Source organism: Aethalodelphis obliquidens, unplaced genomic scaffold, assembly GCF_003676395.1.
Source record: "Aethalodelphis obliquidens isolate GAN/ISIS:26980383/991018 unplaced genomic scaffold, ASM367639v1 scaffold15, whole genome shotgun sequence".
NCBI classification, from domain to species: domain Eukaryota; kingdom Metazoa; phylum Chordata; class Mammalia; order Artiodactyla; family Delphinidae; genus Aethalodelphis; species Aethalodelphis obliquidens.
This window is the reverse complement of record NW_020837959.1, coordinates 859,275-886,913: the sequence shown is the minus strand read 5'-3', so window position 1 is coordinate 886,913 and position 27,639 is coordinate 859,275. Positions and strand designations below refer to the sequence as shown.

The following is a 27,639-nucleotide window of genomic DNA, read 5'->3' as shown; positions in this document are numbered from 1 at the left end:
GCCTTTAACACAAACTTCTCTGTGGGAGCAACGCTTTCCACAAAGGATTTAATCTCAAGCGGCAAAGTTCCAAACTCCCCAAGCGGCCATCAGCAGTGACCGAGCGGGGACGCCGTCCCAGGACGGCCCTCACACCTGCCGGGCGCCCGCACGCCCGAGCTGCGCAGGGTCCAGGCCGCGAGCCCCGCCTCCGGGGAGCCCACGGGGCTGCCTGCCCGGAGGCCCTGCTCTGGCTCACCCTGGGGGCCGACACCGCGGGAGCGGAGGCTCCTCAGGCGAGCTGTTCCTTAAGCTCAGCTCCTCGGGGGCTCTTTCTAGAACTCCATTTGTGATGCTAATTTCCTTGTGCTTCCCCGGGGCCTCGGGGCCTGGAAAGCCGGGAGAGTCGGCACAAAGGGCTCACTAGGCCCCAAAGGCCGCCGCCAGCAGGGCGCCCGCCGGGCTTTTGTTCTGGGGCTTCGCTCCCCCTGAGTTACGGCGACTTTAATGAGCCCTGACTACTTCTAAGAGCACAGGGGTCTTGGGGCGTTGTCCCCCGTGTCCTGTGTCCTCCCCATGTCACTCACCACATCCCGAGGCAGAAAGCCTTCACGGGGAAGGAAAGGGGCCCCGGGCTCACTGGCCTGTTTCCGGGTGCGGGCGACTGAGAAGGGGACCCAGAACCCTTCGTGGGACGCCCGCCTTGGGGCAGCTGGGCTTCAGGTCGGAGTCCGTGCTGCCCGGCCGTGGGATCTGAGCCTGCAGATACCCTGACCGGGGTCGAGCGGGTCAGCGACTGCTTCCCCTCGTTTCCGCACCAGCGGTGCTGTCTGTTCGCACGTCTCTGTAGAGAACCCCTCCCGGGCGTGCTCGCCGCCAGGCTGCCTCTCTTTGGACTTTCACGCCTCCGGTAAGTGATACTCAAACAGCCTCTGGGAGGGCATCCCCGTGACCCAAGCCCTCGGTGTGTCATGGGAAAGAGGGACGTGGTCTTAGTTCAGGACCCCACGCTGGCACACCTGACTGGTCTCCAGGCCCTTTGAGGAGAGGCACCTGTTTCCAACCCTGGCAGGTTCTTAGGGGCGTTTCCAGTGGACCCCTCCACCCCACTTCTGTGGAGGAAACCATCCAGCTGGGGGAGTTCCCTGCCTTTACCGTCCTGTCCCCTCAGGCCACCCTCCTTCTGCAGCGGCCGCCGCTGCGCCCGTGAAGGAGCTGGTGTCCTGTCCACCCAGGAGCCCTGCCCTCCCCCGCACCCATCCCGTAGGGGGAGCGCCTGCCCGCCCAGCCCGGCGCCCCAGCCTCCGCCTGGGCTCCGGGACGCCGGGGAAGTGCACGCGGACTTGCAAGGCGATGCTGCGTGGCCGCGGGAACCGCACTTTGAGGGGAAAGCCCTTCAGAGGCGCCGCCCCGCCTCCGCAGGGGCGCCCTAGAGCCTTTGGGGTCCATGTTGGCCACCTTCGTGGCAGAAGCCCGCGCTTCTGTTACTCACATTTCCCACCGTGACCCACGAAATGCAGACGTTTTAAAGCCCCAACTAAAATAACGTTTATACCCAGGTCAACATTTGGGATGCTTCAGTCCTTCTGTGCACCTCGATTTTCTGAGTTCTACTCGGGCACTTGTGTGTGCCCTGAACTCTGGAAGACCCAAGAGAGAAAAGGCGGGCGCCTTCCTGTTCCTTGCAAACGCTGCCGCAGGGTCGGGGAACCCCGCGGCCGGCTCATCCAGAACCACTTCCTGCCCTGGGCTCCTCAAACCCAGAGCCCGGTCCGAGCAGGTCGCGGGCGACGCCCATCTCGACCCATGGGCAGCGGCACCTGCCCCACGCAGGCCGACTGGGGCGCGTGGGGCGAGCGTGCGAACACGCGGGGGGCGGGGCGGGGCGGGGCTCGGAGGCTCCTCCCCCTCCTCCCCTCCCCGCGTCCTCCCGGCCCCGCCCACTCGGCTCCGCGCTGTCCCCTCCCCCACCGCTCCCTTTACTCCAGACCCTCCTCCTCCTCCTTCCCCTGCCCCCCGCCACTCTCGTGGCGCCGCCTGACCGGCCCTCCACCCCACCGCCCTCCTGCCCTCCCTCCCCTCTCCTCTCCCCTCTCCCCTCTCCCCTCTCCCCTCCCCCAGGCCGAGGGGGAGCGGCCTCAGCGCGGGCACCTGCGGGTGGAGGCCTCGGACACGGGGAGGACGGGCCCACGGCCGCGCAGGTGTGTGGGGCTGGAGAAGGGGGGAGTGGGGCCGGGGAAGGGAAGGAGGGAGGGAGGGAGGGCGCTCGGTCAGCTCCCGGAGGCTCCGCTCGCCTCCCGCCCCCGCCCCCGCCCAGCGTGCGACCCCTGAGAGCCCTGGGGACTCCGGGCGGGGCCGGAGCGCGGGCTCTACGCGCACAGACGCCCCTCCCCACTGCCGGGGCCGGGGTCCCGCACGCCCAGGCAGGTGTCACTCCCAGGCCTTCTCCTGCAGGGTTCCCTCCGCGGAGGAGCCGACCTCCAGGCTCTGCAGACCCCCAGCAGGTGCCGGGACAGGTGTGCTAGGGGCGGCTGGGGCGTGGGTCCCCCCCTGACTCTGCCCTTCCTGGCCGGGCAGCGGGAGTGGCGTGGCCCCAGCCTGGCTGTTTTGCTTTTCAGCCGGGCCGCAGAAAAGTAGGCTCTGCAGTTTAGAAATAATGCCGTTTGCTCTTTCAACTCCAGAGACTATTGCTGCCAGTTTTTCAAAACCACACTTTGTTGCCTTTCTGTAGCGCTAGACACTTAAATAAGAGCCGGGCGGGAGCTGGTCCTGAAGGAGACTTTCTTCTGGAGCAGGTGCAGCCTCTTAACTTCACTGAAAGCGTCCCCATCCGGGGCCACGTGGCTCACCCTGCCCCTAATGGACCGCCTGCGAGCCCTGCACGGGGAAGGGGTTAAGGTGACCCTGAGGCACAGGCAGGATGTGTGGGGTGGCCGTGGGAGGCCCCAGGATGTGTGACCGCTGGGAGGGGCAGAGCCAAGCCACAGAAATAGAAGTGCGTCCCCCAGGGGCTGCTGGTGCTGGAGTGTCTGCCGAGGGCCCCAGGCCGGCAGGGGACCCCGCTGGGCAGGTAGGTGAGGGGCGCGGGCCCTGGGGAAGGAGCCCTTGCGCTGGAGGGTCTTCTAATATGCAAATCATCGGTGAAATGACTGGCCCAAAGCTGGTTTGGGGACCTGAGTTCTGAGCTCTGCTCCAGCCTCCTGGGACCCACTGCAGCAGGAGAGGCCACCACCACGGGGTCGGAGGGAGTCCTGCCCTGCGGTCCTGCGGGGGGCAGCCAGGCGGGCGCTCTCTCTGCGGTGAGTCAACCCGGGAGGGGTAGGAAGAGAGAGTTTTCAGCTCTATTTTAGGACCCCCGCCCCCTGGGGCAGGGGCACCCTCCCAGGTCCTGGCCTCACAGTCTGGGCAGGCGCTAGTGCAGCTGTGGTCGGGAACACCCAAGCCTCTGTGGCCTCAGCCCCGCCCCGTGTGATGCCTCCCCTGGCAGCCAGGACTGTTGTGTGAAAGGCTGTGACTGGAGAGCTGAAGGCCTTATGCGCCGGAAGCCTGGTTACAACCCTCCTGGCCACAGCTTCAGGCAGACCCTTTCCAGAGTGGTCTTTGCACAAGAGACCCTCGGAACAAGAGGAGGGCGGCAGCCTAACTTGTCAAGGTGATCGGATTTGCAGAGCTCGGCGACAGAGGACTTCTGTGCTTGAAATGCAGCTTGAAATCCCGTCTTTCTCCTGAATTTGAGTGTCTTCACTCCCCCCCGCACCCCGCTGTCACTGCTGGGCTTCTGTTGAACTCAGGTCCTCAGGTCAGCGGTCACTGTAATCAGCGGTCCAAGGTCAGTTTTCCACGAGACGCTCTTTCTGAGTTTGGGGCTCCGTTGTGAAAACTGGACATTTATCTGGGAGGCAGCATCCTGGTGACTAGAAGTAAAGTACAGCCACTTGGAAAGAAGAGCCTTCTGCCCATAGGCATTTAAGTACCTTTTGAAAACAGCGAAAAACCTGAAGTTGAAAGGAAGGTTACTGGAGTACTTGTGTGATGGAAATAAACTGGCCTGGAATGTTACAGATTCGGATTCGTAGCATCTGGCCACCAGCTTAGTTGATGTGGTGCTATTTTAAGAGGCTCTGGGAGAAGAAGTTAGAAGTGTAACAGTAACAGTGACGGGAAGGTGACGTTCTGTTGTTCTGTTCTACGTAGTAAAGCTCAGCCTCTTGTTCTCAAGTTCACTCATTCCACCCTCATCTGAGCCCAGGAGGGCCTGGGTGAAGCTCTTACCTGACAGACGAGAGACGCTGGGCTGACCGCAAGCACACACCCTGAACCTGGCCGAGGGCGTGCAGGGCTGCGTGTGGAGTCTTCATGCTGGTGGAGCCGGCCCGTAGCACCCTCGCCTTGAGGACGGCTGCATCCTGTGTCCTCTGGGCCTCCCCACGTAGAAGGCTGGGGACTTCCAGCCCACGATGGGATTCTGGACACTCCGTGTCTACCGAGAAACTCGTAGACATCTGGAGCCGGACACTTCACTTTGTGGTCAGGGGCCCCTCCAGAAGCACCCCCTCAAGCATCAGGACAGCCCCGGTCACAGCCCCAGGATCCCCAGGAAAGCTGGCGTCCCCGGAACCTCCCAGCATCTCTCTGGAGCCCACAGGACCAGTCCCTCCACAGCTCCACAGAGTTGAGCAGGGAGCCGTCCAGGGTCCGTCTGCAGAGCCTGCGCCAGGGTGGGTAACCTTTGGGACGTGTCAGGTGAAGTGTGGGTGTCAGTCACCGCTGGGGGCATTCCGTCCAATCTGTTGAGAAAGTGAAGAACTTTATTCAAATTACCGAGTGGAAACAAAGACAAAATCTGAACAGATCAAATAGGAAGGTACTGGTGTGGACGCCAGAGTGGAGCTGGAAGGGCTGGACATCTTCACAGACTTCCTCCTCCTCCCTTGTCTGTGTCTCATTCCGAGTTCAGGGCTGGAGACAGGGCACAGTGGGCCCGACTCCCCCGGGGAAGGCTCTGCTCTTGTCCCACAAAACGGGCCTGAGGGGCAGGGAGGGTGCGGCGGGGCGGAGCGGAGGTTTCCCCTCCCTGAGGGTTGCCCGTCCCAGGCACCGAGTTGGACAGCCCCTACCTCCCTTCCTGGTGCCCTAGACGGTGCGGTGGGTGTGAGCGCCGCGGAGCCCCACTGCTCCATGGCTGTGGTCCCTGAACAAACCCTCTTCCGGGCCACGAGCTCCCTGGGGTGGGGCTGCCCTGTGTCTGCGCCCTCAGCGCCCAGGGGGATGAAGCAGGTGAGCAGGGAAAGCCGGCTGAGCAGGTGGCAAGCCAGGGAAGCCTCTGGGGTGGATGCCCCACCGTGCTTGGCCGCGTCTAGCCTCCGGTGGCCGAGTTCTCATCTGTGTGCAGGACACCTGGAGCTCGGGGGCCAAGACCAGGCGTGAGCCCTTGTCATCTCTGTCCTAACTGCTTGTCAGGGCTTTTTCGGTGGGAAACAGGACATCGAAAGGCACCGACAGGGTCTGGTGCTGTGGTTACGCAAGCCTTGAGATTTTTAAAGTGAACAGAGGAGAACGACAGCCCATGTGGGCCTAATGTCTGGGTTTGTCCTCTGCGCCCTTGGACCGTGGGAAGCACAGGGCTGGAGAAACCGCCCTGTCTCCTGGCCTGTCTCTGTTTCAGCACCTCTGCGATGCTGCTGTCCGTGCAGCCGGAGAAGTAAATTCCCAGTGGAAGGCAGAAGCCCCACCCTTCCTGGGCCCCTGGCACCAGCAGCCTCGGGGCTGGAGGCTGACCGCAGGGAGGGGGGCAGCCCTGGACGGTGTCCTGTGGAAGCGGGATGCTCACCCGTCCTCTAGCTGGGTCAGGCGAAGGGCACGTTTCTTCTGTTTCTCAGAACAAGCTCATTAAAAGCAAACTTTGGGGGTTTCCCTAGTGGCGCAGTGGTTGAGAGTCCGCCTGCCGATGTAGGGGACACGGGTTCGTGCCCCGGTCCGGGAAGATCCCACAGGCCGGGGAGCGGCTGGGCCCGTGAGCCGTGGCCGCTGAGCCTGCGCGTCCGGAGCCTGTGCTCCGCAACGGGAGAGGCCACAGCAGCGAGAGGTCCGCGTACCGCAAAAAAAAAAAAAGAAAAAAAGCAACCCTTGGCTCTTGCACTTGTGTCTTGAGCCTGAGCAGCCGCTGATACTTCCAGCAGCACCTTGTTGGGTTGGGGGGGGGGCTTTCTTTCCCGGAGGGGGGGGGGGGGGGGGGGGACATCACGGCCACTGGCGGCAAACGTGAGGCAGACACACCGGCCTTTTCTGTTCCTTCTGGAGGCTTGAAATCACGATCGGCCTGCTCGTGTCGGAAATTCTCTGAGTAGAATTTAAAAAAAAAAGAGGACAAAAGAGGGTTTGGGGTTTTGTTTTATTTTTAGCTAGGGAAATTTCTCTTCCTACTTTTAAGGTCAAAACTAGACTGAAGCCACCAGAAGCCTAGTCCCGGGTCTGACCGTGCTTGGCGTCTGGGTATGTGCGTGCGCTCGGCCCAGCGTCTCTCGTCTGTCTTCACCCTCCCGAGCACCTGCCTGGCCTGGGTTTCTTGGGGAGACGCAGCAGGACCCAAGGACCAGGGCCGAGGGCTGAGGTCCTGCTGGAGGAGACGGTGTGGGTTGTGGCTCCCTTGTCTCTTGTCACCAGGAAGGTCCCTCATCATAGGGTCACGCAAATGGGTTTAATAAAACGTTACAGGGATCTGAAGACATGCCTGGAAAAGTGACACGAAGACTCGTGTGGGTAACGGATAAAACAGACAAGTTACTGACCGAAGGCAGTGTTGATAAAGACAAAGGGACGTGCCTTTGGGAGCCCAGTGGCATTGTAGGTTTTGGTGGGAAGAGGAGGGGACGGGAGGAAACGCCACCTGTCCTTGTTAGTATGGGGTTGGTGGAGCCCCAGAGGGTTTGGGACCTGAACTGTGTGTCCCCTGCCCCATGGCAGCCCCTTCCCCCCTGGAATGATGGTCGAGCTGTGGTTCTCATGTAGGCGGCCCATTGGAGCCCCTCCCTGGGACCGCTGGCAGTGGTGGGCTTGTGCACGGTGCTGGGCGTGGGCTGGCATCGCGCGGCCAGGTGACCAGGGAGGGGCTTCAGGGAGGGGCACGAAGGGGGAGCTGTGGGAACAGGAGGGTCATCCAGAGTAGCTGGGCGGCCTTTCCCGTGTGTCCAGGTGGCCTCCTCCCCGGGCTAACAAGGGTTTGCCCGTGGGGTGCGGCTGGAAGCAGGACAAGGCACCTGAGTGGAGAAAGCATCTGAGCAGCTGCCATGGGACCCCCAAGCAGAACGTATCCAGGCTGAATGATTTACGTCTGTGTGCTTAAGGGAGGGGCCCAGCCAGGTACTAAGCCAATGAGCCATAAACATGCCAGAAACCTGAGTACAGAAAGCAGTCGTCTGTGATCACCTGCTGGCGGTGCCCATCTACCCAGCAGGTGATTTCACACGGCTTCTGTTTGAAATATAGTCACTAGCTGTCTCTTTAAATCCAAGATTGCCTCCCAAGACTTGGTCTGAGTTTCTTAACCACATTTTCGCTGGAGGAGTAAGACTCGAATGTTTGTCCTGGCACTCGGATGGCATTCTTTACCTGGAGGGCTGGAGGTGTTTCCAGCGCCGGGGGCAGTGGCTCTGAACGTTTGCCGGTTCAGTGGATTCGACTGTGACATTGAAACCAGGAGAACCAGGGGCTTTTTTATCCTTGAAACGAGAGCCCAAATGCCAAGGGGAAAATCTCGGTTTTTCCTTTCCTTAAGCAGCGGAAGTAAGTAACGTTTTTGCTTGGCCACGCGTTATTCCGTTTCGGCGTTATGAAAGCACGCTGCTGCTTTAACTGCACGTTGACACGGTAGAAATTCACTGGAGAAGAATGACTTGAATTCTAAGTAACCTGCATCCATTTCAGAATAAACACTGCTGCAGGCTGTGTCTGGTGATTTGGGTTTTGTTCAAAGAAACACGGCTGATGTCTTTGGCTGCGTGAGCTGCGTTTCCTTTTAAAACCGTTTTTCGCTCTGCAGACTCATGTTCGGCTGTTGGAGGTTCGTCCTGTGCAAGGAGACTGGAGGTGACAGTGGTCCTCCCGCGCGAGGGCCCAGTGAGGCCAAAGAGGAAGAAAGTGACCCTCGGGTCGATGTGTCTGACGTCATCAGGCTCGTTCAAGACCAGCCGGGGGGGACGCCCACACCCGCAGGTAGGGCCGCCTTACACCTTTGGGTCCTGATCGTGCCTCTGGTCCTCCCGGGGGGACCGACGTGTTTTAGATCTGGGGGAACAGTGCACCTTGGCCTCCCGGGCCGCCTGCCGGCGGGGGCGGGCCCAGGCTGGGTCCCGGGGCTGCCCCTGCCCTCGTGTGGGTGAGACGTCACCCTGCACGTTTGCCTGTTTGGCATCCTGGCGGTCGACCCGTGAGGCTGGCTCCGGTGGGACCACGGGACGCACCCGTCTGGGCTTTAGACGGAGCACGGTGCTCCCCCAGGGCTCGGTTCCCCGTCTTCGCTTCAGCTTAGGACCACGCACGCCGCTGTTTGGATTTGGAGTCTTGTCAGACTGAGATGGTACCGGGCTTGCACTGGTCACCACAGCCGTGGCCCAGGCCCGCGGGACACACTGGGCGGTGCCCACCCGCCCTCGTCGGAGCTCGGCCTGACCCCTGGTCCAGGCCCGGGCCACGTTTCTTCCTGTTCCTGGCCGTCCCGAGCCCTCTCCCCACACCTCTTAGTGGAGGGACGTCGCTCCTGTTCTTACTTTGGCCTGTGTTTAGTCATTTGTTGCCATTCCTTCCCAAGCTGACTCCCAAAGTAGTTTTTGCTGGACGAGGGACGCGCGCGCACGGCCACCCGAGGCCCGGTGGTAACCTGCTGGTGAGCGCGCTGGCCTGGGCCGTACGTCCCCCTGGGGCTGGACCAGGGCCAAAAGCCAGAGACTCATCTGGGGACTTGGGTAACGGTTCTTCCGGCTCTGCCGCTGGAGCTTCCTCGGCCCCAGGCTGGTCCCGTGGCGGCTTGGACGGCTGGGGCTCAGGGCACTGCTGCCGTCCTGAGACTGCGCTGAGTCCCCGGGTCGCCGGCTCACGGCTGTGTCCTGGGCTCCGTCCTGCTGCGGGCGTCTGGGGTATGAAGTCTGCTTGTGTCAGAACTTAAGTCTTTGAAATCAGTTGTTAGATTTTTATTGTGGTAAAACGTACATAACATGAAATTGGCCACTTCAACTATTTTTAAGTGTGTGGTTCAGTGGCATCAAGTACATTCACATTGTTGTGCAGCCGTCACCGCTGTCCGTCTCTGAACTTTCTCATCTTCCCAAACTGAAGCTCTGTCCCCGTGAAACGCTCCCTGCCCTCCCCTCCCCCAGCGTGGGCCCCACTGTCCACTTTCTGTCTCCGTGAATCTGACTCCTTCAAAGACCTCGTGTCCGTGGAGTCAGACAGCGTCTGTCTCCTTGTGGCTTATTCCAGCCAGCGCGGGGTCCTGGAGGCCCCTCTGTGCTGTGTCACGGGTCGGTACTTCACTCCTCAGAGCTGAGGCCTGTTCCCTCGTGGGGATGGGCCACACTGTGTATCCATTGTCTGCTGAGACACTCGGATGGCTTCCATCTTTTGGCCGCTGTGAACGGCATTGCCACGAACAAGGTACACGGATGTCTGCCCGAGGCCCTGCTTCCCCTTCTTTGGGTGCATCCCCAGAAGTGGGATTGCGGGTCATGAAAGCGTTCGCCGGTTTTGAAACCAGAAGGGAAGCTGGTTTCCTCCTGTCGAACTGGGTGACGGTGAGGTGAAGGGCTGATCTGTCTGGCCCAACTCCCAGACTCCGCATCAGCAGACACTCGTCCTGGAGAAGGTCAGGGGGGCTGGGCCGGGCCAGACTCCGCATCAGCAGACACTCGTCCTGGAGAAGGTCAGGGGGGCTGGGCCGGGCCAGACTCCGCATCAGCAGACACTCGTCCTGGAGAAGGTCGGGGGGGCTGGGCCGGGCTGCGTGAGCACCGGTGAGCTCGATGTGGCAAGGGGGCCTTCCCCCTCCCGCCTCCCCGTCCACACAAGGCCTTCGTGTCCACACGCAGGTCCCCGCGGGCTCCTGCTGCCGCCCGTGCCTCGGAACCGGTGGGTGATGGGTCTCCCTGGCTGCGCACGCGCCACGTACAGAGGACAGTGGGCCCACAGCCGCGGCCGGCGTGGCCCCGTTCCTCACAGCAGGCTGCGGGGCACGAGGATGCATTTGTCTGGAAATGTTTGCTCGTGTTTCCAAATGCCTGCTGTCATCGTAGAGCCTGAGTTTCGGGGCAGGAAGGGGAGCTGAGAACGCGTAGCAGTTTCCCTGTCACAGCAGCGGCGAAGGGGCAGGACCCCACCACCATCGCCGTGCACGTTTCCTTTTTAGAAAGTTCTGTCTGTCCCGATCGGTTAATAGTGTCTTTAATGATGCCAAACACCGCCTACAATATTCGTTGAATTGTGAAGTTGCTGTTGTTTGGGTCAAAAACCTTAGCATATCGGTAATTGCTGGTAGCTGAACCCAACACCTTAGTGCAGCTACGGTGTGAGATCCTTCAGGATTCTGGGGAGGGGGCTCCTGAGGAGGGGGTCGGAGGAGACTCAGGGAGGGGCCCTGGGCCATTCACATTTCTGGGGAGGGAGGTTTGCAGAAACAATTCGCTTGGGCTGAAAATGCATTTCAGAAAAGGGGAAAACGACCACAGGAAAGTGATGCTTGGAGAGAAATTGGCTTCCTGTCTGTCCCCAGTGTTTCTGGCCTGGGTGGTGGTTGCAGTTTAAGGAGAACGAGTGACTTTCCATGATTGCGGCCCTCTCAGGGGTCGAGCTGTGCAGAATTGGGCGGACGTCGCGCTCGCGGTTTCCTGGTTCGTGTCTCCCGGAGCTCATTCTGTCTCTCGGGACCGTCCGTCCTTTCCTGGGAGCCTCGTGGTGTTGCTGACCCTCCCGACCGAGCCAAGAGCACCGGCCCGGTCAGTCTGTTCTTTGTGGTTTTGTGTGTCTCGAGGGGGACGTTCTCAAAAGACATGCGCTGTTGGTGGAAACGGAGCTCCTGGTGTAACTTCTGGTGATTCACTTCTCATTTTTAACCTTTCCTGATCCCTTGGTCTTTATTTGGACTTTTTATATTAGCCAGGCAGCTAGAAGGAGTTCCTTTTTGTTTTAGGAGCTGTGTTTTAGAGAACACAGCACCATTCAGGAATTTATAAATGCTTGGGACTAGCTGGCGTGTTGCAGGTTGACGCTGGGAGCAGATTGACCATCTTCTTACGGCAGCTGCCGGGGCGCCAGGGCCGGGGGAGGCAGCCGGGGGATGGGGCAGGTCTCAGAGTAGAAGGGCCCCGAGCAGCCCCGAGCTGATCAACCCCCTGGCCACCTTGCAAAGCTCTGGGGACTCCAGGGGAGTCCTCTGTCCCCCAGCGTCTCCTGCATGCTCTTCTCAGGGAACTGACGTGGTGTGTCTCATCTTTACTTAGCATGGCCAGGCCGCATCACCTAGAACGAGGAGTGATGGCTGAGCGGCTGGAGGAGTTGCTCACAGGCCTGAGGATGCCTGGGGAGCCCTCAGCCCAGAGCCCGGCCCCCAGGACCCACCTCTGGCAGCCAGCGCAGCATGCCCAGTAGCAGCGGCGAGTTTGTTAACGTTTCATCTTAGCGGGTTTTCTGTTTGACTGTGCGCTTTATAACACATGCCATATGACCGAGGTGACCAAGGGGCCACACCCTCCTCTGAGTATGACCATGTCTGCTAGCCAGGAGGGTGTCTGAGGGGCCAGCCTTTGCGCCCTTTGACCAGGTCCCACCGCCCAGAAATTCCTCCTCCCCTGGCCTCGCCCTGTGAATCCTGCCTGCCTATCCAGGACTGGCAAACACCCCACCTGTTCCAAGAAGCAGTGCTCCCAGCGTCCCGCCCATCATCCTCCTCCTGGGGCTGCGCCTGCAACCCCATGACCCCATGACCCCGCAGAGCGAGCGCTGCTCCTGTCTGGGCTCTGCATCAAATCAACATGACGATTAACCGCGAAGAACTAGAAAAAAAAATTGCTGCAAAGATACAGCCTTTCTATACGTGGCTCTCCTACAAGGCAGGATCAGCAGGACAGACGTCTTAACAGAAACGAAAGCTTTAGGGATGACACAGCAGCACGAGGACAAGAAACACTGTCCTGGGAATAAACGGAAACGAGAAATGTCGATTTCCACCGGGGATCTCCTTTGTCTCTATCGTTATGGACAAAAATTTGAAACCCACTGCCGGTAAGAATGCCTGTCCTTATAGCTGACCTGGAAATCAGGTTGATGGTGTGGATAAAAATCTTCAAGCGTTTTGTTTTCAATCAGCCATCTCCACTTCTAGAATTCAAACTAAGGAATGAATTAAAAATTGTCATGAAGATTCATAAACAAAGATGTTCACCAGAGTCGTTACTTATGACGATGGATATTTTGGGAAAAGCAAAATCACAGGATTGGGGGCGGCAAAGTCATTTAGTCGTCCGGTGATAACTGTCGCATGTCTTATGCTCTAAGGAGTGACGCAGCCGATTATGAAACGATACACTGCGACGGCAGTTTGTGAGCACAGAGCGTGTGTAGTTTTGATGAAAGACCTACCGTGAGTGCCCCAGTGTATTTTTATCATGCGTTCGCAGTTGTTTCTTTCCTCTCTTTTTCCGCATCAGGAAGCCTTACCATCTCTGAGATACTCGTTTCCCAAAGCAGGACGTGAGCCTGGACCCTGTCGGCCCCAGGACCCACCTCCCATCCCACGCTGACCCTGTTCCCGGAAGCGTATGCGCACACGGGCGCTGTTTCCACAGGAACTGTCCCCACTGCGTGGTCCCTTTGGGAGGCGCCCAGCTTCTCCCGAGGGCAGGAGGGCACAGAGCAGCTTTGAAGGGAGGTCTGGTGGGAGAATTTTCCTGGGGGAGAAGCTGGGTATGAACAGAGCCGCGGAAAGGGGGGCTAGGCAACCCCCCCCACGCTCCCACCTCCCAACCCCCTCCATTGGGTCACACCGTGGGCACAGCTTGGGAAGGGGCCAGGCCTCCTCCCCCATGGCGCCCCCACCCTGGTCCAGACACTCCAGAATAAACAAGTCAAGAATAAATAAAAATAAATGTATCAGGTGCCTCTTTGGCGTCTGTGGAGATGGTCGTAACGTTCTTATTAACAGATGACGTTAGGAGACAGCGCAGGCGTGAATTTTACCATACTTAGTCCTCTGTGTTCCAGGCATAAACCCCAGCCAGTCGTGATAGCATTCTTTTAATGTGACGCTGGAGTCTATTTAATACCATTTTTTTCTTTCTTTATAGTTTGACCTTTGTATGCAATATGTTCCAGAAATCTTTCCTTGTCAGTTCGCTTAGGTTGACCTCAGTTTGTATTTCAGGTGTGACGTGCTCTAAGTACCCATCTGATGATTCTGTTTTTAGAAATAGATTCTAATCTTGAGAACAGTTATAGGTGAACAGACGCGTCGTGAAGGTGGCACAGGGCTCCCACGTGCCTCACGCTCAGCTTCCACTGTTAGCGACATCGTACATTTTTACCGTGCGTTCGTTACAATTGATGAGCCGATGTTGACATATTGTTATTAAATAAAGTCCTTACTTTATTCAGATTGCCTTGGTGTTTACCTACTGTCCTTGTTCTGTTAGAGGGTCCCATCCTGACACCACATGACACTTAGTCACCAGGTCTCCGGTCTCCTCAGGGTCCTCTCGGCTGTGACGGCCGCTCAGACTCACCTTGTTTGGTGACCTCGACGGCTTTGAGGGGGACCATTCTGTAGGATGGCCCTCGGCTGGGATCCGTCTGATGTCCTTCTCCTGGTTAGGCTGGGGCGGGGGGTTGGGAGGAACAGCCCGGAGGCAGAAGTGCCCTTGGCATCACCAGGACTCACCCCGGAGGGTGCTGGCCCTGGTCACCTGGCCAAGATGTGACTGTCAGGCTCCCCGTGGCACAGGTTCCCCCCTTCGCGGCCCGTGCTTTTGGAACCAGGCTGCTCCGTGCAGCCCAGCCCGCAGGACGGGCTGTGAGACCGCTGTCTTCAGGGGTTTCATTAATTTTGCTGCCGTCCATTGCTGCTTGTCTCTATTTCCCGAGCTTTATTTCTCCTTTAAGAATCTTCCGAGCTCCTTCCTGATGCATTTATTTTTCGCTCAGTCTCAGGGCATTAATGCAAGGACTCTATTGATCTTTCCTGCCCCCCAACTCCCCGCTGCTCAGCGGGCACCTCCGGCCCCACACCCCTCGCTTCCTGGCACCGACTGGGCAGAACCAGAGCCTGGTGTCTCCATCCGTCCGCCTAGTTCCGCTCGTACTTGGGTGAGTGAGGATGGGCGTCGTGTGCCAGCAGGGTCTCAACAGAGCTGAACCGAGGGTGCCAGCAGGCGATCGTTTGACTTTCACTTCTCAGCCTGGAGCCTCGGTGAGCCGAAGCCCTCGGGGAGGCTGCTGGGTCTGCGGACTGTCCAGGCCTGCTCTCTCCCCAGCCCAGTGCCGTCCCCACCCTCACCCTCTCCTGCGGGTGACCCTGAGCCCACCCCCCACGGGACTGAATCCCTCGCAGGGGTGCCTTCCCGCCAGTGCCACCCTTCCACCTGCACCACACGCCTGCCTTCCTGGCTGTCGCTGCCTGGACCTTTCCCTTCACCTGAGCCCCACCTGACCACACCTGTGCCCACCTGTGCCCACCTGAGCCCCACCTGTGCCCTGCCTGAGCCCCGTCCGAGCCCCGGTGCCCTCTTCCTCCTTCCAACGTCGCTCCAGCTCCCCCTTGTCCTCCCTGCGTCTCTGGGTCTTCATTCTCTCCGGACCCACATCAGTTCAGAGGTGCTGTAGTGTCTCCCGCCCGAGAGCCTGCCCGCTGTCTGCACCCAGCCCCTCGGTACGCTCGCAGTGCTGTGGCTGTGGGTACCGTCCACGTCGGGACGCCCGGGTCGGCCTGAGCCCCACCTCTAGCTGCCTCCACAGCATCTCCGCCTGCAGGCCTTGCGTGCTCCACACCTGCTGCACCCTCCGGCTTCTCCGTCAGTCCCTGCCCCGCAGCCCCTGGAACCTCCTCTGGGGTCTCTGGGCTGATCCTTGTCATCGTGGACTCAATGTCTCTGTGCTGTTCACTCGCTTATTCTCTCTCCATGTGCGTAGAGATGATTTGATTGATTCAGGTTCATCTAGAATATATGAAATCCTACAACAGGACTTTTAGTCTTTACTCATTTTCCCACCAGGTAAGGGTTTGCAATTTTTATATTAAAATGCCATCTGGGGGGAGTTCCCTGGTGATCCAGTGGTTAGCATGCTGCACTTTCACTGCCAAGAGCCCGGGTTCAATCCCTGAATAGGGAACCAGATCCCACAAGCTGTGCAGCACGGCCAAAAATAAGTAAAATGAAATAAAATGCCATTTTCATGCCAAAAATGTTCGGAGCCGTGGTTTTGCTTTGGAAGAAAATGCTTTGAAACAATAGAAAGCGTATAAGCGACAAGTGCTTACGGTAATTCTCGTCATGCGTTTGTCCTCCCTGCGGACTGTACTTGTGGTCTTGTTTCAGCTGCTTTATAATCCGACCTGGACCTTTAGCCAGGCAGCTTTTTCAGTGACTCTCTGAAAACAGCATTCACTTATTTCATTGGCACCGTCTGCAGCTCTGAAAGGCAATTTATTATTTATTGAATTAAGGAGACCGTGAAATGTGTTCGAGATGCAATATTCCATTTCTCCATGCTTTGAAGGACCCAACAACTGGTCTGATTTCTCTGTGTAATTTCTCCTTCAGATATCAAGGCTTCGCTGAATTAAGCATCTTGGGTCTTTTACTGTCCTTCTCTTCTTAAATAAACAGACCTGCCAAGCAGTCTGATGCTCTTCAGGCAACGCCATGTCTCCTAGTGTCTGACAGCTCTTGTGAGCTTTGCCACCTCTCTTGACCTGTGCCCTGTGCACCTGGGATCTTTTCTGTTTTCTGAGGTTAGAAGCGGGAAGGCGATCGCGACACCTGGAGAGTTAGGCAGTTAAGAGAAAGGGGGATGTGGCCAAGAATCCCAGGTGGCCTCCTCACCTGCAGAGGGAAGAGCTCGGATTTGTGCATCGGGAAGTGGGAAGAGGGATCTGGGTCTTCAGGACTCGGTTCTGAGGTCATCTGATGGAAGTACATTTTCTTTCTTGTGTTGGCACAAACACGGAAGAAAGCTTGACCCGGCAAGCAGCTGCGCAGCCCACGCGTGGGTGTCGCCTCCTGCACATGTGTGTGGTCAGTTATGGACACTCACAGGCACACGTGTCTCTTGGGCGGAGCTGGATCCCTGGGGTGTGGTTAACAGGACGCAGCAGCCTGGCTGCAGAGTCGGGACTGGCGTCTGCAGACAGAGATGTCGGGACAGGCGGGGAGCTGATGGATGCCCTGGGTACAGACAGCTGTTAACCAGGGAGCAGCCTCACACCTGGGGGCAGGGGGACGGGGCCCTGGCTGGCCTGGGCTTTTGAGGAGGGACAGAATTCAGTGGGTGGAGGGAAAGAAGAGCCCCCCTCCCACCCCGGCGGAGGGACGCGGCGCCTTGCGCTGCTCATCTGCTCTGACAGATAAAGTGGGTAGAAACGGGGATTACCGCGTGGTGGGCGTTCACCTCGAAGCAGATGTTGGGAGACAGGAAGGGAGGGTTACACGGGGGGCGGGGAGGAGAGAGGTGCCCTCGCAGTAAAGTAGATAAAGCAAAAGCTGCCCTGAGATCTGAGGACACTTAGACCTGATGACAGTTTCTAGGCGATGCTGGGAGCAGGGACCTCGCTAAAGGCCGCTGAAGGCGAGGGACGGGCAGACTCCAGTCTGTGGGAAGCCTTACGTGACCCACGAAAACGTTGCGGAGAAGCAAGAATTGGAGGAGAACCTGCAGGTCCGAAGAGCCGCCGGGAAGTAGCGGCCAATCCAGTGTGTGAGCTGCACCGTGCAGGTCCCAATTCTGACACACCCACTGGGCTCAGAAAACAGAGAAACGATACTTAAACTAAGAGCTGTGAACCGCGTCGTGGCCACGCAGCTGTCGATTGTCTCGTGTTTGTGTTTAGATGGTGGTGGCTGGTCTCCTTAGATCACACGGGGGCAGGGGCGGTGCGGCGGTTGGCGGGATGAGGGAGGCGCAGGGCGGGTCGGCCGCAGACACCCGCAGTCCTTACCCTGTGCCGCTGCTTCTGTGCACATTTGAAGTTTCTACTCTGGGTGGAAAATCCCCTGTAACGTAACTTGCGTGGTAGAGACCCCCGACTCGAGGCCACAACTGTGGGTCATCACAGTCGGGGCTGGTTCTCTGCCGGATCGCATCCCTGGGGACCAGCGGAGAGCAGGCTTCTTTCCATCCAGCCGGGCCCACAGTTACTAGACCTGAACGCAGAGGAACGGTTTTTGCTTTTTAAATAAATCTGGTACGTTCTTCCTCCTTAAAAAAAAGCCATGATTGGGCTTCCCTGGTGGCGCAGTGGTTGAGAGTCCGCCTGCCGATGCAGGGGACACAGGTTCGTGCCTCGGTCCGGGAGGATCCCACATGCCGCGGAGCAGCTGGGCCCGTGGGCCATGGCCGCTGAGCCTGCGCGTCCGGAGCCTGTGCTCCGCGACGGGAGAAGCCACAGCAGTGCGAGGCCGCGTACCGCAAAAAAAAAAGCCATGACAGCTCTGCTCCAGAGTGCGTTCTCAGCCACAGCAGCAGGCTCGTGGGGTGGCCCAGTCTGCCCGTTGCTTGCGTGCGTGTGGGACCAGGAGCCGCAGGTCGCGTGGGCGTAGCTTTGGCACAGGGACGGGGCAGGCGTTGGAATGAGCCTGGAAGCTTCGTGGCCCTGCCCCGAGGCGGGGTGGACGAGAGTCACCCTCAGGAAGAGGAGGGCTGCTGCCCCGAGTGACACCCCACCCCGGGAGTGTCCCCGACAGCTCCTGGCTCCGGGGCGCCGTCTGAGGTTGGTGCCGGGGACACAGTCAGAGACGGTAGCTGGCCTTTGCGAGACTGACTCCGGGCCACCAGTGCCTGGAAGGACTCGCCCGGCCCCTGGACTCAGGTGCCAGCAGAGGCCGGGCTGGCCATGGCCTTGGGCCATTCACCTTCGGGTTTGCTGTGCGTCCCCCTGTGGGCTTAACCTTTGCCACAGACGGCGGCCAGGCCCTGCTCAAGCCGAGGGGTGAGCTCTGGAGTCACTGCGGCCCTTCCCGTCCCCCCGAGGGCACTGGCTCCAGTGGGGAGTTGGAGGTGGGACACGGACAGCAGGAAAAGCCTGCTCTTAGGGCGTTAGCAGAGTCACTGCAGGAGGCAGCGGGAGCTGATCCGAAGCTCGTCCCCAGGTTAACTCTTCAACCCCCACGGAGCCTAGGAAGCAGGCAGGGTTCATCTTGGCCTCACGGCCACACGTACCGCTCAGAATCTGCAGGGACGGGCCTCTGTGGCCTGCACTCACCGCCCGCCTGGGCCGCCAGCACCTGCTCGGCACCTCCAAGGTGTACGGGGAGGCCCGGCCCGGCAGCGGGGCAGGGGACGGGGCCTCTGTGCCCTGTTGGATTCGTCCTGTGGAGTCCCTTTTCTCAGGGGCCCTGTTTCCTGGCGTCCTTTCCGCTGGACGTTGGAGCATGATTCAGAGCCGGAGGAGCCCGTCGGGTTGAGTGAGGCGAGGGGGGCAGGATGCCGCGGCCGCTTTGAAGACACTGGACAGTTTCTTCCAAAATTCTTACCACGTGATCCAGCGACCGCTCTCCTGTGTGTTTACCCAGACGAGCTGAAAACTTCCACCCACGCGAAGCTGCACGTGGATGTTTGTGGCAGCTTATTCAGAGCAGCCCGGGTGCCCTTCAGCAGGTGACGGATGAACAAACTGTGGTCCATCGGCCGATGATTCTGTTCAGGGCCGAGAGGAAATGAGCAGAGAGGATCTTAGGGCAGGTGAAACCGTTCTGCACGGCTGTGGTGGTAGAGGCAGGACATCACGGACCTGTCAACACCCAGAGAACTTTACAGCACAAAGCGTGAACCTCAATGCATGCGAAGGAAACCAACCATTGAGGGGGTCAGGGGTCTCAGGAAGCACACACACGTGACAAGTGTGCGGTCAGTGAAGGGCGGGTGCCGTGCCGACGTGAGTGGCCTGGGGAGGGAGGGGGTCTGTACACAGGGCCAAGGGACCCTGGGGTTGGTTAGTGCCTTCCTCCCTGTTAGTAACAGTTAGCAGTTAGGCAGGAGTGTTTGCCTGTTTGAGGTGTGGTGTTGAAGGACCTCTTCTCCTGTCTTTAGTTCTGAGGATGGCGTGAGCAGGACGTGTGCCCTCAGTCCCGGACCAGTGACCCTCTGGGTGCAGGAATGTCATGTGTGGGAGGGGTCCCGGGGGCTGGCGCTGAGACACACGGACCGTCTCACGCCGCTGGGACCCGGCTGCCCTGGCATCCCCAAGCGCTGGCACCCCAGAGACTTCTAAACACCACCCCCGTTATGAACAGGCCGACCTTCCCGTGGGCCCCGGGCCGCTCCCCGAATTCTCAGTTCAGAGGCGTTGATGGGCCTTTTGAAAGTGGGACCAGTTTCCTGGCCCTGGACACGTCAGTGATAAGGTTTGTGTTTCCCAACAAATAAACACTTCGGAAGATGTGACAGGATCACATCACAAGGTCTAAGTTCAGCAAGGGGATGCCTCGTGTGCCCCCCAAATTCATGTGTCAGAGTCCTGACCCCCAGCACCTCAAAATGTGACCTTATTTGGGAAAAGGGTTGTTGCAGATGTAACTAGGTAAGATGAGGCCTTACTAGAATGGGGCGGTCCTGATCCAACGTGACTGGTGTCCTCATAAAATTGGGAAATGAGACACACACAGAGAGAAGAGACACACACAGGGAGAAGAGACACGCACAGGGAGAAGAGACACACACAGGGAGAGACACACACAGGAAGGAGAGACACACACAGGAAGGAGAGACACACACAGGGAGAAGAGACACGCACAGGGAGAAGAGACACACACAGGGAGAGACACACACAGGGAGAAGCCATGTGAAGGTGACGGCGGGGATTGGAGTCATGCTTCTACCAGGCAAGGATGCCAGGAACCACCAGAGGCTGGGAGGGACCCCGGGACAGACCCTCCCTCATGGCCTCAGAAGGAGCCAGTCTGCCGGCACCTTGACCTTGGACTCCTGGCTGGAGACTCTGAGAGAACAGATCCCTGTCGTTTAAGCCGCCCTGTCCGGGGAACTCTGTTACAGTGGCCCCAGGACACTCACAGCTTTCCTGCTGGCCATCTGCCATTTAATGCAGTTGCCAAGCTTTTGGTGAAAGCCTGATTCAGTGCTGGTTATTTGGAAGAATATGTTTTTGGGGTCGAAGTGAAGGATTCAATAAGGCGGTGTGTGATTTATTCGCTGGTGGCAGAAAATTCGTGGACGCTTTGTCAGAAAAGATCTTCCTTAATCTGAAAACAATCTGAACGTTTTGCTGGAAAACATTTGCGATTCAGCTGCTCTGGGAGCTTATTAGATGCCTTTCTGCAAAGCACGGACTGTAAATACTAAGTCCTCGTGCAGGACGATGGTTACACCTCGAGGTTACTGTTTCTCTAAAGTGAATCCCTTCAAGCTCCAGTTTAAAGATTATCTCATGGAGTCAGAGAAAGAGAACACAGAGGAAAAGCACCGGGCGGTGGACTTCCTCTTTGTTTGGGTGGAAGGTGAGTGTCTTCCTGACACCCCGCTGGACAGTCTTCGGGGGGCGAAGGCGGTGACTGTGCGTTTGTAGACCCAGGAGCCTCGTACCTGCTGCGGGGCCCTGACGGCAGATCCAGGAACGGAAGCTCGGGTGACTCGGAGGAGAGGGGCCTTTGTTTCGTTGGAAAGCGGAACAGGCACTTTGAAACTTGACCGCATTCCTGACCTCAGCCCATCCTCGTGTCCACCGTTCAGTATGAAATGTCCACGTTTTCTGTGGCTTATACAACAGCTGGGCCACGTGTTGCACAGACTGACTGGCCGTCCGGGGCACCGCACAGGCAGGTGTGGGAGGACCGCGGCGGGGGTCTCCCTGGAGGGCGGCGGCCGGATTGGGGGCTGGGGAGGCTGCCCCAGGCCCCTCGTGCACAAGGACAGGAGGAGGGACAGCACAGAAACGGCACAAAATGTCAGCAGTCGCAGCTCTCAAGGGAGGAAAATCAAGCACGTGGAAGAAAGAAAAATGTCACCTTTGAGTTTCAATTTCCAGATGCATCTGTGAACTTCACCGAACAGCAGATAAGGAATTTGTTTTACGCTCTGGGGAAAGTAAGGCCAAACCCCGTCCTTGTCATTTGAGGGCCGCACCTTGGAGCCAGGTGGGAGGAGCAGAAACAGGTCAGCTGGGCCCACAGGGCTCTCGCCGCCTCGGCGGCTCAGGGATTTGGGGCCGGACATCCTGCCGTGGGTCCGTCCTGTGCCTTATGGGGTGTGGGCAGCAGCCCGAGTTGTGACGACCGGAGATGCCTCCCGACGCTGTCCAGTACCCAGGTTAGGGGCAAAATCGCCGCCCTCTCTCCCCGACCCCTGCTCTGACGAGAGATGAAACTCCAACACAGCTTTGCTCTCCAGGGCGGATGGCGCTGCTAGGTTGGGGCTCCACGTCCAGAGACCCCCGGTCCTGAGCCCGCCCTGGAGGCCGCTTGGCGAGCTGCCGGCCGGGGTTGGGGGGCGGTTAGCACCACAAGGCCGCTTCTCCACTGCAGCGGCTCTCCTTACCGGTCCCCCGCAGATAACTCCCCGCTCCGCCCGGGCCCTCAAGCAAAGATTTCATTTCTCACTTTTTCACAGTAAGTATTTTAAGTCCTTAGAAACATGTCGCCGCCTTTTCATGTAAATCTTGAAGCTATTGTGTTTTTTCCAATAAGCCACTTGTAACCGGTTTATTTTGACACCCTTGCAAAGGCTGTCATAGCTCATTTTCCTGTGTGTCTGCGGACAGGAGTGTCCTTGGTGACTCTGACGCCCCGCCACCCGGCACGTGGAAGGTGCCAACATGTGAACGCAGGGACGCAGCGTCTCGCGGGCACCCGTGGTCAGCTGCGGGCGGAGATCCTGGCGTCCTGGAGGGCCCGGGCTCCGTTAAACGCTGACTTTGACTTTGAAACCCGTGTGCTAGTATCTGAACATGGAAACTGCAAAAATGCTGTCTGGTTTTGTGTAAAATACAGTGTTTCTGGGCTCAGATACATGTACCCAAATTTTACTGACAGGAATGTCCCAGGGGTGCAGGGCATCGACAGTTGTTGACGCAGCGTTACCCCGGCTCGGACACCCTGAGAATTCCAATTCCCCTGCCGCCTGGCGGGCCGGCCTGGCCCCGCTAGACCCCCTCGTGCCAGCAGGTGGCACTGCTGGGCCGGCCAAGGCTGGACCACCTTTCCTTCCACGTTTAGGGGTGAAATGTGTCCTAAGGATGTGACAGAATGATGGGGACGCTGTAGGCGAGTACAGTTTGGATGAGCGGGGAAGTGAGGCCTGCTCCTTGGAGAAGCCGAGGGGTCCCAGGAGGCCTGGAGCCACAGGCTTGTGCACCTGCCCAGGAGTCACGCAGGTGAGTTTCTGCACAGGCGAGTTTACAGGCAGGCCGCCCTCCGGCTGGGGTGGCGCCCGGGCGAGCTCGGCATTCCCTGAGTTTCTCCGCCAGCTTCTGGATTGTTGCAGGGAAAGTAGAAGAAACTGGCTTGTGAGCAGCTCGACAGCGTCCAGGAGGGGCTGGTGTGTGTGAATGTCGATTGTCTGGTCCGCCATTCACTTCAATTTTCATAACAGCCTGTTTAGGCATAATTCGCATACACGCAGAGCTCGGAGATATCGTGGGTTCGGTTCCAGGCCAACCACGATAAAGCAGGTACCGCGATGAAGCGAGTCACGTGAACGTCTCGGTTTCCCGGTACCTGTAAAAGCTACGTTTGCACTGTACTGTAGTCTGTTAAGTGTGCAACAGCGTTACGTCTAAAAAACCAAAACCTGGCCTTCCCTGGTGGCGCAGTGGTTGGGAGTCCGCCTGCCGATGCAGGGGACGCGGGTTCGTGCCCCGGTCCGGGAGGATCCCACATGCCGCGGAGCGGCTGGGCCCGTGAGCCACGGCCGCTGAGCCTGCGCGTCCGGAGCCTGTGCTCCGCAACGGGAGAGGCCACAACAGCGAGAGGCCCGTGTACTGCAAAAAAAAAAAAACAAACAACCTACATACCTTAATTTAAAAATACTTTATTGCTAAAAAATGTCAGTTATCCTCTGACAGCCCAGGGTTGCCATAAACCTTCAATGTGTAAAAACTGCAGTATCTGCGAAGCACAGTGAAACAAGGTGTGCCTGTACCGTAACATTTCACCCTTTTAAAATGTGTAATTTGGTGGCTTTAAGTGTATTCACAGAGCTGGGCAGCCACCAGGCTCTAATTTTAGACCGTTCCCCTGGCCCCAAAGAAGCCCACACACCAGCACTGCCTCCCCAGCCCGCTGCAGCCCCCAGCAGCTGCTAACCCGCCTTCTGCCTCTGTGGGTTTACCTGTGCTGGGTGTGTCTCACGTACTGGACTCAGTACGCGGCCTTTTGTGTCTGGCTTCTTTCCCTTAGCATGTTTTCGGGGGCATACGTGTTGTAGCGTGTCAGCGCTTCCTTCCTTTCCGCGGCTGGATCGTGCCCCCCGCCCCGTGTGGATGGACCTCCCTTCATGTCCACCAGTCGATGGACGTGGGGTTCTCTCCACGTCCTAGGTGCTGTGAGCACTGATGCACTAGTGTCTGTGGGGCCTGGCTTTCCTTCCTCTTGGGCTGGACCTGGGATGGAGCTGCCGGTCACGTCTCCCACAGCGGCTGCCCCCCCGCTCCCATCCCCACCGGCTGTGTCACTGTGCATCGCCTCTCTTTCGGCCACCCGCTGGGAGGGAGGTGGTACCTCCTGTGACCTGACGCACTTTTCCCTGATCACTGACGATGGTGAGCATCTTTCCATGAGCTTGAAGACCTTCTTCAGAGAACGGTGAATGCAGGTCATTTTCATTAGGGGCGTTTGTCTCCTTACTGTTAGTTGTGGAGGGCTCTGTGTTTTCCGGGTACAAGGCCCTGCACCCTCCCGTGTCCCTGGCTCTCACTCTGGGGCTCCCACCTGGTACGGCAGGTGTGCGGGCGAGTTGCTCGTGGCCAGGGGGCCCTTCTGTACACAGTGGGGCGCGCGGCAGGTCCGGCCTCCACACACCCATGCTGACAACCAAAACCGTGCCCAGGGGCACGAGTCTCCCTGTGGGAAGTGCGACCTCACTAATGCGCTGACCCGAGGACCCAGAGGGCGCTGGGGCTGGTTCCCTGCCGGGGTGAATGGGCGTGGTCCCCGGGGCTGGGTGCACCTGGGCCCGTGACACCCTGAGTGGAGCGTCTCAGAGCAGACTTTGTCTTGGGGAACGTGCCTTCCCGACGGGCAGGTTTCCAGGGTCCGGCACCCCAAACCATGTGTTTTTTGCTTCTCAGGCTGCAGCAGGGCCTGGGGAGAGGGAGGAAGGTCCTGTGGGGACCAGGGAATTGGGGGGTGGAGGGGCGAGTGGGCGGGACATGAGGGTAGGTCGCCATGCCTCCAGCTTGCGTCCTGTGGGATGGACCACATCACAGGGACGCCCCAGAGCCACCTGGGGTGACTACAGGGTGGACACAGAGAGGGGGCTTTTAGGGCAGTGAAACCATCTTGCACGATACCATAATGGTGGGTACGTGACACCATGCATTTGTCCAAACTCAAAAACTGCCTGACGTGAAGAGCGAGCTCTGATGTAAACCGCAGGTTTAGCTAATAACATAGAACATAGCAGTACTGGTTCATCAGTCATAACGTGGGTACCACACCAGTGAGGGGGGATGTGTGGGGACTCCCTGTACCTCCTCTTCCGTGTTCTGCAAACCTCAAACTGCTTTCAAAGTTGAAGTCTTATTTCTAAGCGCTTGTCGTGGAAGGGGGTGATCCCACGTCACTGTCGTTGGGATCTTTTCCCACGAGGTGTGTTTGAAGCTGCGGTGACGGGTTTGCAGCCTCACCTCCTGCACCGTCTTCTTGACCGTGGGCCGTGCGCCCGCCCGGCTGAGCAGGAAGTGCCCGTGTGGGCAGAGAGTCAAAGCCTCATCTGCACGTGCGATGCGGTCTCGTCTTGCGTACACGGGTGGTGGTGGAGCATGTCTGGCACGTTTATACACCCACTACCTGAGGTGGTTAAAACAGATAATTGGGCTGGTACCAGCGTCCTTCTTAGTCTTACAGAAACGAACCACAGGCAGGTGAATCAGTGACACAGTGGTTCACTGACACGGATATTAACCATGTTTTTAATTTTTTAAACCCAGGACTCCTCCTGTGGCTTCCAGGTGGTTCCAGCCAGGTGGGAAAGTGCGGTTATTTCCTGCAGAACACCTGAGCTCACCCGAGGGCCAGCCTTCTCTCTTTGGGGCATCATGTTTTGAGGGGATTTCTCTTATTTATTTATTTATTTATTTTTTACATCTTTATTGGAGTGTAATTGCTTTACAGTGGTGTGTTAGTTTCTGCTTTATAACAAAGTGAATCAGTTATACATATACATATGTTCCCGATATCTCTTCCCTCTTGCATCTCCCTCTTTGAAATGCTAACACTTTTCCGTTTGTATTTGTTGAAATTCCAGAGCTTTCCATGACGGATGCTAAAATTTAGTCACCTTTTCGCTTGGTCAGCTTTTCATTTGAAACGTCAGAATGTAAGTAGGCACGTTTGCTACCCAGTGAAATTACTCTAACTAAAGCTAGCCAGCATCCTTCAGCAGATATCCCTAAAGATCATTTTTCTTCCCTTTGCAATAAAAACGACAGTAACTCTAATCTCAAAATAAACAAAATAGGTGCAGCTGTGACCCGCAGAAGCGTAATTACTAGCTGGATACCTTGTGAGCTGACAGATCACTAAACTTTAAACCTATGGGAATGCACGTGTTCTACCAAACAGGAAGGAAACAGACAAGAATGGCAGGTCACAGCTTCACTGCAGCCTGGAGGAAGAGGGCTGTGTCTGCCCCGACCCTCCTCGGATTTTGCTGTGAAAATGGGCTGGAGGTTCCCTCGAGGTCAGCACCCTGCCCCCAGGTCAGGGCCCTCCTCGAGGTCAGCGCCCCGCCCCCAGGTCAGGGCCTCCTCGAGGTCAGCGCCCCGCCCCCAGGTCAGGGCCTCCTCGAGGTCAGCGCCCCGCCCCCAGGTCAGGGCCGCCTCTTATGTGGGAAACTGAGAGGCAGCCCCCTTTGTTGTCTCAGGAGTTTTTCTGAATGAATTCACCCAGAGCCAGAGGGAGGTGTGTATCCAGAGCTCACTGGGTCAGAAGAGATGCTTGTGCTCTGATGTCACTTTAAAACTTAACCCATGAAAGACCACCGCACAGAGGATGGAGCAGACGGACTTTCCCCGACCCTTCCACTCGGTAAACACGGGCCCCTGAACTTTACATGTGAAAAAAGTGAGAAGGTTCTGAGGAGGAGAGCAGCCGGGATCCCAGGGCCCAAGAAGGACACAGTGGTCCAGGCTGGGTGCTGGAGGAACCGGCAACCGGAAGCGCCACTGGGCGTAAACCCCAGAAAGCCGTGACCAAAGCCTGCTCTCTCCACCAAAGGACCAGGAGAGGAAGGACAGCAACTTCTGGACGATACCTGCTCCACCCCAGCCTGACATCACGGGAAGACTGTGCCCCTCTACCCGCCAGGCCCCAACGATGGCGGGGACGTAGACTCCCACTCTGAGAGGCTGCCTGAGGCTCCCCTGCCTCGTTCGGTGGCGATGAGTCCCATCCCAGCGCTGACACTTGAGGTCAGTGGAGGCCACGTGGGGAGCCTGGACGTCCCCCTGCCCTGGGACTCGGAGGAGGCTTAGTGGACCCAGGACTTTCACCACCACCCGGGGGACCAGTGAGCCCCCCCCACAGTGACAGTGGGGATGCTCAGGGAGGACCCCAGACCCCCAGCCGGGAGGTGTCAGTGGGGACCCCTCAGCAGTGACAAGGACCCCAGACCCCCAGCCGGGAGGCGTCAGTGGGGACCCCTCAGCAGTGACAAGGACCCCAGACCCCCAGCCAGGACGTGTCAGTGGGGACCCCTCAGCAGTGACAAGGACCCCAGACCCCCAGCCGGGAGGTGTCAGTGGGGACCCCTCAGCAATGACAAGGAGCCCCCGACCTCTCACCCTCTGCCCCAGATGTCGAGTCTTGAGTGTCGCCGTTGGGGAACCTGGCCTCTACCCCTGCCTGGCAGTAAAGAGGCGGTGCCCTTACTTCCCCCCCTATTGGAGCACCCAGAGGAAGTCCGCCAAAACGGCAGCTTTTTAACAAATCCAGAGTTTCGGAACATAATGCAGAAATGTCCACGTGTCCTTCGAAAACTAACTCATATCAGGAACCAGGAAAGTCTCAGAACGAATGAAAAAGACGAGGTGTCAACACAGAGATGGGAGAGACGGCAAGACCGTCCGACAAAGAGGTCAAAGCGGCCACCGCAGACGCTTCCCCGAGCGATTACAGACGTGCTTGAAAAGGGAAAACAAGACTCTCAGCAGAGAAATAGAAGATGGAGAGAAGGAAACGGACATTTCATAAATTTCATAAATGCTGTAATTGAAGCGAAAACATCCCAGTCAGTGGG

General features: G+C 58.2%; 1 protein-coding gene across 1 annotated transcript in view; it reads left to right on the top strand.

Annotated features, from left to right (window-relative positions):
• Positions 1 to 8,032: 8,032 nt before the first annotated feature.
• The window catches only part of MCF2L (MCF.2 cell line derived transforming sequence like), a 118,365-nt gene continuing 98,758 nt past the window's right edge, over positions 8,033 to 27,639 (top strand). The window contains exon 1 of the mRNA XM_027115796.1: positions 8,033 to 8,190. The gene's annotated coding sequence lies outside the window, so the exon portion shown is untranslated. The remainder of the gene's footprint in view (positions 8,191 to 27,639) is intronic.